This window comes from Hibiscus syriacus, unplaced genomic scaffold (assembly GCF_006381635.1).
Source record: "Hibiscus syriacus cultivar Baekdansim isolate YM2019G1 unplaced genomic scaffold, ASM638163v2 tig00117011_pilon, whole genome shotgun sequence".
NCBI classification, from domain to species: Eukaryota; Viridiplantae; Streptophyta; class Magnoliopsida; order Malvales; family Malvaceae; genus Hibiscus; species Hibiscus syriacus.
Window position 1 is genome coordinate 414,776 of NW_024063523.1, and position 9,766 is coordinate 424,541.

Below are 9,766 nucleotides of genomic sequence, written 5' to 3' on the forward strand. Positions count from 1 at the left end.
GCATTGATCGAGGTGTGAAGACAGATTAAAATCAGTCTTCAAGTGGGAGATTGTTTAAAATTAAAAGCAGTCGGCGGCTGTTAAATGAATTAAAAAAGGGGCTGCTAAATTTTGTTCATTTTTAGGCATGGGAAAATTATTTTTAGTCATTGGACTTTAGGGTATTTACAAAGATTAGTCCCTAAGTGTAACACTCTAATTTAGGGGCTAAATTTAAGAAATTATAAAGTGGTGAATTTAATTGGTATTTTTGGATGAAATTAGGGATTAAATTGTAAAATCGTAAAGTTGGTAGACCGTTTTAAGAAGTACAGGAAGTTCAGTGACTAAACTCTTGGTTTACCCATTTTTTATATAGGATGAATTATAAAAACACCCTGTGCGCAGGTTTTTGCAGAATATTTTCCAGTTTTCCCTCTCCGATCAACCAACTTTCAACTCCGATATACTCGTCGTCCAACCTCCGATCGACGAGCCGAAACCACCATCGTGTTCGTTGTCCAACAAGGAACAAAATCCCACAAAGCTTTTGTCGTGAAACGTCGCCGTTCGTCGTTAATTTCAGTCGGAAGTATCGTCGGTAATAACCAAAATTCAGTTGGTTTTTCATCGATTCACGACGATCCGGGCATCCGTTTACGACACCTCCCGCACCATCGTGTTCCTTTCTTCGTTCCGAGTCCGCCGGTGTCATCCTTGGTATTTGAAGACGGCGGCGCGTGAGGAGGTGAAGCGGTCAAAGTTTTCGATTATTTGAAATCGAGCTCTCCGCCGTTCAAAAATTTGAACTGAGCTTTGTAAGTATCTCGAAATCGCTTTAAATAATTTTTAGGATTTTTTTCGGGAATTTTCCGATATCAGGGCACTGTTCACGCGCCGTCACTACGCGTGGGGAAGACAAAAGTGAACGGTTTGACCGGTTTTGGTGCATAGTTGACCGGTTTGACCGGTCATAACCGACCCGACCCGACACGTTGACCCGACCCGTTGACCGGCGTTGACCACGGTTGACCAAAACTTTGACTGGCTTTGATTGGGCATTAAACGACCTTTGACTTTGACCGAGTATACCTATTCTGACATTTTTCGACGTTCCAAATCGGATTCCGCAGTCTATTTTTCGAAATTCGAACCCGAAGGCCTCGAAATTGCCGGTCAAACCCGTTGACTTTGATTTTGACCGAAAATTCCAAATTTCTGAAAAGTCATATTTATGCTTTCGACGTCCTGAATCCGAATCCAAATTCCGTTTCGCCAAATTCGAACCCGATAAGTTGTTTTCATCTGATTTATCATCCGATTCGATCTGTTTATCGCAATTAAGCTCCGTTTCTGATATAATTTATGTTGATATGTATTTGAGGAATTATTGGAAGTTGAATTAAAGATCAAAGGTGTTCGAATGGAAATTTTATAGTCGATCAGTGTTGCACGGAAATAAAGGTAATACTTTACTACCTCTTTATGCTTTATGGAACATGTTGATATTGGTAAATGTATGAATAAGATAATGTTGGTCACTTTTGTGGAGTTGAATAACTTATTCACTCGATATGAATGTGGTAGAAATTTTGTAACTGAATACGGATCAAATGACTAATATAATAGATTGAAAGATTGTTAGAATTAAATTACAAGATTGTGATTAGTGATAAAGAAATCAGACATGGATTTGTAAATTATATTTTATATCATCAAAGGTTAAACGTTAAAGGTACTTGGATGGGAAATTATGAGAATATTCAGGTAGGGTAAAATTATGAAAATACCCTTATATTGTAGGATGACAAGAATTGTCCCTAGAAGTTGGTTAATAACTCTGAAAAGACATATTGATCCGATATAACTACTGATGTGCATAAGAACTGTTAGTTTTATTTGGAAATTATGGATAACTAGTTTTAATCCTAGGAGAGTTTGTGAAGGATACTAGAAGTATGTTAAGAGAACCGTTTCAAGATCAGAGAGTGTTCAAGAAAGCAATTAATTATAAGATCTCTGAATTATATTATTTTCGTTAAGAGCTAATATTGAAATTATCTGGTTAAGAAATTACGGAAATGCCCTTAAGAGGTAGAATAGTCTGAGTTGACTCTGAATGAGAAAATACTTAAAGGATTCGTACTTAACTCGATTAAGTACGGATTTAATTGTTAAGATCCTGACTTCGTGCAGGAAAATTCCTGATATTCCGTTTGTAAAATCTGAGAAGGCACTTGACCCGGAAATATCCGAGTTATGAGTAAATACCTGAAGAACAATTTGTCGGGGGTGTTCTGTTGTCAGAATTGTTCGAAATGACTGAAATAAATGATAATATTGAATTTAATAGTAAGATCAGACGAAAGGAAATGATTAAAATACGTTGAATCTGTAAAATGACCAAAAGACCCCTGTAATGTAAATGACTCAAGAATATCACAAGCTCCGGAATGATTGAATATCCTCGAGCTCTGAAATGAATGGAATAAAACTGAACATCAAAATTACCAAAATACCCTTATGACCTATGTTAAGTAAATGTATTGGATTAATTAAGGAATCCAAATAAGCATAGGTGTTAGACTACCTTTAGAAGTTATGGAATAACTTAAGCGAGCCGATCAACCGTAATGATATGTCAGTACATGAACGACATAGGTATCAGTTGAAGGTGTGTTCGTCTTCTCAAGTGTGGTTTGATGATAATTTTGGAAGTACTCAGCTCAGCTCAACTCTAGATCACATTCGGTAATAAGAAATGGATATTCGTTAGTCAAATAAACCACGAAGACCAAATTGAATTAAACGAAAGTATAATATGTATACGAATTTCAGAAATGTCTGGATTACCCTAGAAAAATCCGAAATCACTGGAATGGACTTGAATGCTAAATGAATTAAGTAACCTCAAGGATTAAGGATTAAGTAAATGATGTGGATGAGTCTGGAAACGTTAATGAACATACATGATGTAATGTTCTTATGGATATTGAACTACAAATCAAGCATGTCAGCATTTCATGATATAGTGGAAGCGTGAACATGAAATAAAGACATTGTAAGATTTATTCAGCGATGATTCTGAAGATTATATATAGACTAGAATTTGTGGTATTAAAACGTAAATACCCTTTAATGACAATGAATTGACCAGTCGATAAGCATTAATTCTGGGAGATATTCATCTGAAGTTGTTTGATAATGAAATCAATCGACATAGACTGTAAATGTCCTGAATCTTCATTTATTCCTTATCAGTCAAGTCACATTCTGAATAACTGGTGATTTCGTCAGTTAATGAACTCTTCCCATGGTGATTCGAAATTCCAACATTCTATCGGCATACTGAAGATCCGTGTTTCTCTGCCTTATAAGATTATCCAGTCCCTCTAAATAATATCCATAAACTCTGGTGTGTTCCCTACTCACATGAATATTTTATCTGATTTTCGATTTGAATTCTGATCTGATACTTGACATGGATTCTGATCTGATATCTGACATAGATTCTAATTTGATACTTGACTTGGATTCTGATCTGATACTTGACCTAATTTCTGATATGGTACTTGACCTGATTTATGTTTTGATTTTTTATATATCCGTTTACGGAAGGAAAATGTTTTAATTGGGGGGTATTGTTGAAGGAAGAAGTTTCGCATGTTCCTCGGCTTTGTGCTCAGGGCCTTATATGATGTGTTGGGTTGGGTGTATGGTTCTGGGGAACCTACACATTATGATGTGTTGGGATGGAGGTATATATATATGTTTTAAAAAGATCTGAAAAGTTACGCAGTTTTTTGGGAACACACTAGAAAACCTATTTGATCTCCTGAATTCAGTCATCCGAAATATTTCCATCTGAACTGAAAGTTCATTGTCTGTTACCACCTGAAATATCAGTAGGATCTATGCTCAGCATAAAAATCTGTAAATGTTTGGAAACAATAATGAAATATATATTTATCTGTATCTGCACGTTCATCAGCATCATCTGGTAGTTCTGTATTACTGACCTTTTCGAAGCTCACTCTATTACTCACATTTTCAGGTTAAAAGAATTGTACCAGTGCAGCTATCGACTTCAGTAAGGGAGTTCTTCCGGCGTTGCAGAGTATGGTACATGTGATTAGGGGGCATGTAATTGTATTTTGATTTATATACGAGTCTAGAAATATGTTTTATTTTTAAATAGTGACAACTGATTTTATAAGTTACACGTTTCAATAAAAGTTTTAAATTTTCCGCTATTTTTACAGTGGGTCGCTCTGGTGGGCCTAATGTGACTTCCCGGATCGGATCGGATCCTCCGCATCAGTCTGGGGGTTACATTTAGTGGTATCAGAGCTATGGTTTGAGTCAAAATTTTTCAAGATAGACCGGCCGGTCCAGTGTCAAAATATGTCTGATCAATACATGCCCCTAGACTGCAATCATACCTCTCTGAGCCGGAACTCCAGGGCTGAGTCCCTATCTGTAACGAGTAAACCGAAGTTTCTATTCGTTAAGGCTATACTTGTACAAAAAGGAATACCAGTAACATCTGTTTAAACGCTGTGAAGTACCTCACGAACCATGTGAGAGTTATTTATCTGAAAAATTCTGACTTGACTCCGGAAATGAAATTGGGATATGCTATTGCTCTATGATCCTATTCTTATGACAAAGATTGAATTGATTACTCAAGGACATTTTCGTTCGGATTCTTTTATTGAAATAAGGAAAAGTTCTGATAAGAATGTATACTGAACTGGTTAAGGATTAGTGGAGAATCCGTATTTCTATAAAAACTACTCGAAGATATGGAAGAGTTGATGGAAGTTTCATTTATATAATTATGTGACATGAATAAATTTCGAGGACGAAATTCTTTTAAGGAAGGGAGAATTGTAACACCCCAATTTAGGGACTAAATTTAAGAAATTAAAAGTGGTGAATTTAATTGGTATTTTTGGATGAAATTGGGGATTGAATTGTAAAATCGTAAAGTTGGCAGACTGTTTTAAGAAGTACAGGAAGTTCAGTGACTAAACTCTTGGTTTACCCATTTTTTATATAGGATGAATTATAAAACCCCCATGTGCGTAGGTTTTTGCAGAATATTTTCCAGTTTTTCCTCTCCGATCAACCAACTTTCAACTCCGATCTACTCGTCGTCCGACCTCCGATCGACGAGCCGAAACCACCATCGTGTTCGTTGTCGAGCGAGGAACAAAACCCCACAAAGCTTTTGTCGTGAATCGTCGCCGTTCGTCGTTAATTTCAGTCGGTTTTTCATCGATTCAGGACGATCCGAGCATCCGTTTACGACACCTCCCGCACCATCGTGTTCCTTTCGCGCTGCCACTGCTCGCGGGGAAGACAAAAGTGACCGGTTTGACTGGTTTTGGTGCATAGTTGACCGGTTTGACCGGTCATAATCCGACTCGACCCGTTGACCGGCGTTGACCACTGTTGACCAAAACTTTGACTGGCTTTGATCGGGCATTAAACGACCTTTGACTTTGACCGAGTATACCTATCCTGACATTTTTCGACGTTCCAAATTCGATTCCGCAGTCTGTTTTTCGAAATTCAAACCCGAAGGCCTCGAAATTTCTGATCAAACCCGTTGACTTTGATTTTGACCAAAAATTCCAAATTTTTGAAAAGTTATATTTTATGCTTTCGACGTCCTGAATCCGAATTCAAAGTCCGTTTCGCCAAATTCGAACCCGATAAGATGTTTTCATCTGATTTATCATCCGATTCGACTCGTTTATCGCAATTAAGCTCCGTTTCTGATATAATTTATGTTGATATGTATCTGAGGAATTATTGGAAGTTGAATTGAAGATCAAAGGTGTTTGAATGGAATTTTTATAGTCGATCAGTATTGCATGGAAATCGAGGTAATACTTTACTATCTCTTTATGCTTTATTGAACATGTTGATATTGGTAAATGCATGAATAAGATAATGTTGGTCACTTTTGTGGAGTTGAATAATTTATTCACTCGATATGAATGTGGTAGAAATTTTGTAACTGAATACGGATCAAATGACTAATATAATAGATTGAAAGATTGTTAGAATTAAATTACAAGATTGTGATTAGTGATAAAGAAATCAGACATATATTTGTAAATTATATTTTATATCATCAAAGGTTAAACATTAAAGGTACTTGGATGGGAAATTATGAGAATATTCTGTTAGGGTAAAATTACGAAAATACCCTTATGATGTAGGATGACAAGAATTGTCCCTAGAAGTTGGTTAATAACTCTGAAAAGACATATTGATCCGATATAACTACTGATGTGCATAAGAAATGTTAGTTTTATTTGGAAATTATGTATAACTGGTTTTAATCCTATGAGAGTTTGTGAAGGATACTAGAAGTATGTTAAGAGAACCGTTTCAAGATTAGAGAGTGTTCAAGAAAGCAATTAATTATAGGATCTCTGAATTATATTATTTTCGTTAAGAGCTAATATTGAAATTATCTGGTTAAGAAATTACGAAAATGCCCTTAAGAGGTAGAATAGTCTGAGTTGACTCTGAATGAGAAAATACTTAGAGGATTCGTACTTAACTCGATTAAGTACGGATTTAATTGTTAAGATCCTGACTTCGTGCAGGAAAATTCCTGATATTCCGTTTGTAAAATCTGAGAAGGCACTTGACCCGGAAATATTCGAGTTATGAGTAAATACCTGAAGAACAATTTGTCGGGGGTGTTCTGTTGTCAGAATTGTTCGAAAGGACTAAAATAAATGATAAGATTGAATTTAATAGTAAGATCAGACGGAAGGAAATGATTAAAATACGTTGAATCTATAAAATGACCAAAATACCCCTGTAATGTAAATGACTCAAAAATATCACAAGCTCAGGAATGATTGAATATCCTCGAGCTCTGAAATGAATGGAATAAAACTGAACATCAAAATTACCAAAATACCCTTATGGCCTATGTTAATTAAATGTCTTGGATTAATTAAGGAATCCAAATAAGCATAGGTGTTAGACTACCTTTAGAAGTTATGGAATAACTTAAGCGAGCCGATCAACCGTAATGATATGTCAGTACCTGAACGACATAGGTATCAGTTGAAGGTGTGTTCGTCTTCTCAAGTGTGGTTTGATGATAATTTTGGAAGTACTCAGCTCAGCTCAACTCTATATCACATTCGGTAATAAGAAATGGATATTTGTTAGTCAAATAAACCACAAATACCAAATTGAATTAAACGGAAGTACAATATGTATACGAATTTTAGAAACGTCTGGATTACCCTAGAAAAATCCGAAATCACTGGAATAGACTTGAATGCTAAATGAACTAAGTAACCTCGAGGATTAAGGATTAAGTAAATGATGTGGATGAGTCTGGAAACGTTAATGAACATACATGATGTAATGTTCTTATGGATATTGAACTACAAATCAAGCATGTCAGCATTTCATGATATAGTGGAAGCGTGAACATGAAATAAAGACATTGGAAGATTTATTCAGCGATGATTCTGAAGATTATATATAGACTAGAATTTGTGGTATTAAAACGTAAATACCCTTTAATGACAATGAATTGACCAGTCGATAAACATTAATTCTGGGAGATATTCATATGAAGTTGTTTGATAAGGAAATCAATCGACATAGACTGTAAATGTCCTGAATATTCATTTATTCCTTATCAGCCAAATCACATTCTGAATAACTGGTGATTTCGTCAGTTAATGAACTCTTCCCATGGTGATTCGAAATTCCAACATTCTATCGGCATACTGAAGATCCGTGTTTCTCTGCCTTAAAAGATTATCCAGTCCCTTTAAATAATATCCATAAACTCTGGTGTGTTCCCTACTCACATGAATATTTTATCTGATTTTCGATTTGAATTCTAATATGATACTTGACATGGATTATGATCTGATATCTGACATGGATTCTAATCTGATACTTGACTTGGATTCTGATCTGGTACTTGACCTAATTTATGTTTTGATTTTTGATATATTCGTTTATGGACGGAAAATGTTTTAATTGGGGGGTATTGTTGAAGGAAGAAGTTTTGCAGGTTCCTCGGCTTTGTGATCAGTGCCTTATATGATGTGTTGGGTTGAGTGTATGGTTCTGGGGAACCTACACATTATGATGTGTTGGGATGGGGGTATATATATATATGTTTTAAAATGATCTGAAAAGTTACATGGTTTTTTGGTAACACACTAGAAAACCTATTCTGATCTCTTGAATTCAGTCATCCGAAATATTTCCATCTGAACTGAAAGTTCATTGTCTGTTACCACCTGAAATATCAGTAGGATCTCTGCTCAGCATAAAAATCTGTAAATGTTCGGAAACAATAAGGAAATATATATTTATCTGTATCTGCACGTTCATCAACATCATCTGGTAGTTCTGTATTACTGAGCTTTTCGAAGCTCACTCTATTACTCACATTTTCAGGTTAAAAGAATTGTACCAATGCAACTATCGACTTCAGTAAGGGAGTTATTTCGGCGTTGCAGTGTATGGTACATGTGATTAGGGGGCATGTAATTGTATTTTGATTTATATACGAGTCTGGAAATCTGTTTTATTTTTAAATAGTGACAACTGATTTTATAAGTTATATGTTTCAATAAAAGTTTTAAATTTTTCGCTATTTTTACAGTGGGTCGCTCCGGTGGGCCTAATGTGACTTCCCAGATCGGATCGGATCCTCCGCATCGGTCTGGGGGGTTACACTAAGTTTCAACTATAAATACCCTAGCTCATTTAACTTCAAAATCATCCCAAAATCAATTTATTTCTCCTAATACTAAAGAGTTTAGAGAGTTCTCTTGTGAGTAGTGAGTGTTTTGTAAACACCTGTAAATTTTCTCTCTTTAGTAAAAGATCTGCAGCAGTCCGGATACGTAAGCAAATTGGCTGAACTCCGTTATCAATTTCGGATATTATTTTTCCGCTTTTATTTCACATCCTCACTAATCTAATTATAAAAAAATTACTTGTACTGTGTTTATTTTTCCAAGAAAGAAATAAAGAAAGAAAACTGAGTTTGACTCGGCCTGCATGAAGTGGTCAGAAATCGACCTGACATGCCCAGTTGTGATGTTAATCGCGTTTTAAGTACTTGACTGACAGCTTCAATAGATTTTGTTCGCACGAGAGAATCTTCAATGCCAGACTCCGGTCGAGGCCCGAGTCGACTCGTTTTACTGAATTCCAGCCCTTTTACTTCTTTCTTTTTCCTTAAAAAAATGAAAATAAAAAGGCATATATAACTTTTTGAAGTTTTGACGACAAATGGGACATACGTTTATTATTTTAAGAGTTAGTAATTTTTAAGGAAAATTCAATTAAATAGGGTCTCTTTTTCCCAATATACAGCTGAAACATGGATACCCCACCATTCCAAATTAATAGTGGAGATTATATATATATATTTTAAAATATCATTAAAATTAATTGAGAATTTGAATTTTAAAGGATGAATTTAAAATTCTCACATGCATAGATGGTTTTAAGTTTAATCGTGAATTTAAATTTTATTTTATTAAAATTTAATTCTCTTATTTTATAAAAAATAAAAGTTAATCTAGCTAGTAAAAACATAATCTTATGTTATTGTTTTTTTTTTACTAATTCAGTTTGTTTCATATAAATGTCAAAAGAATAATTAGGACACTTTTACTGTTGTAATTAGGTGATAAAAGTTCCTAAATCAAAGTTTATAAAACTTGTCTAAAACATCCTCAAGTAATCATGGTTAAAGACAAGCATGCAG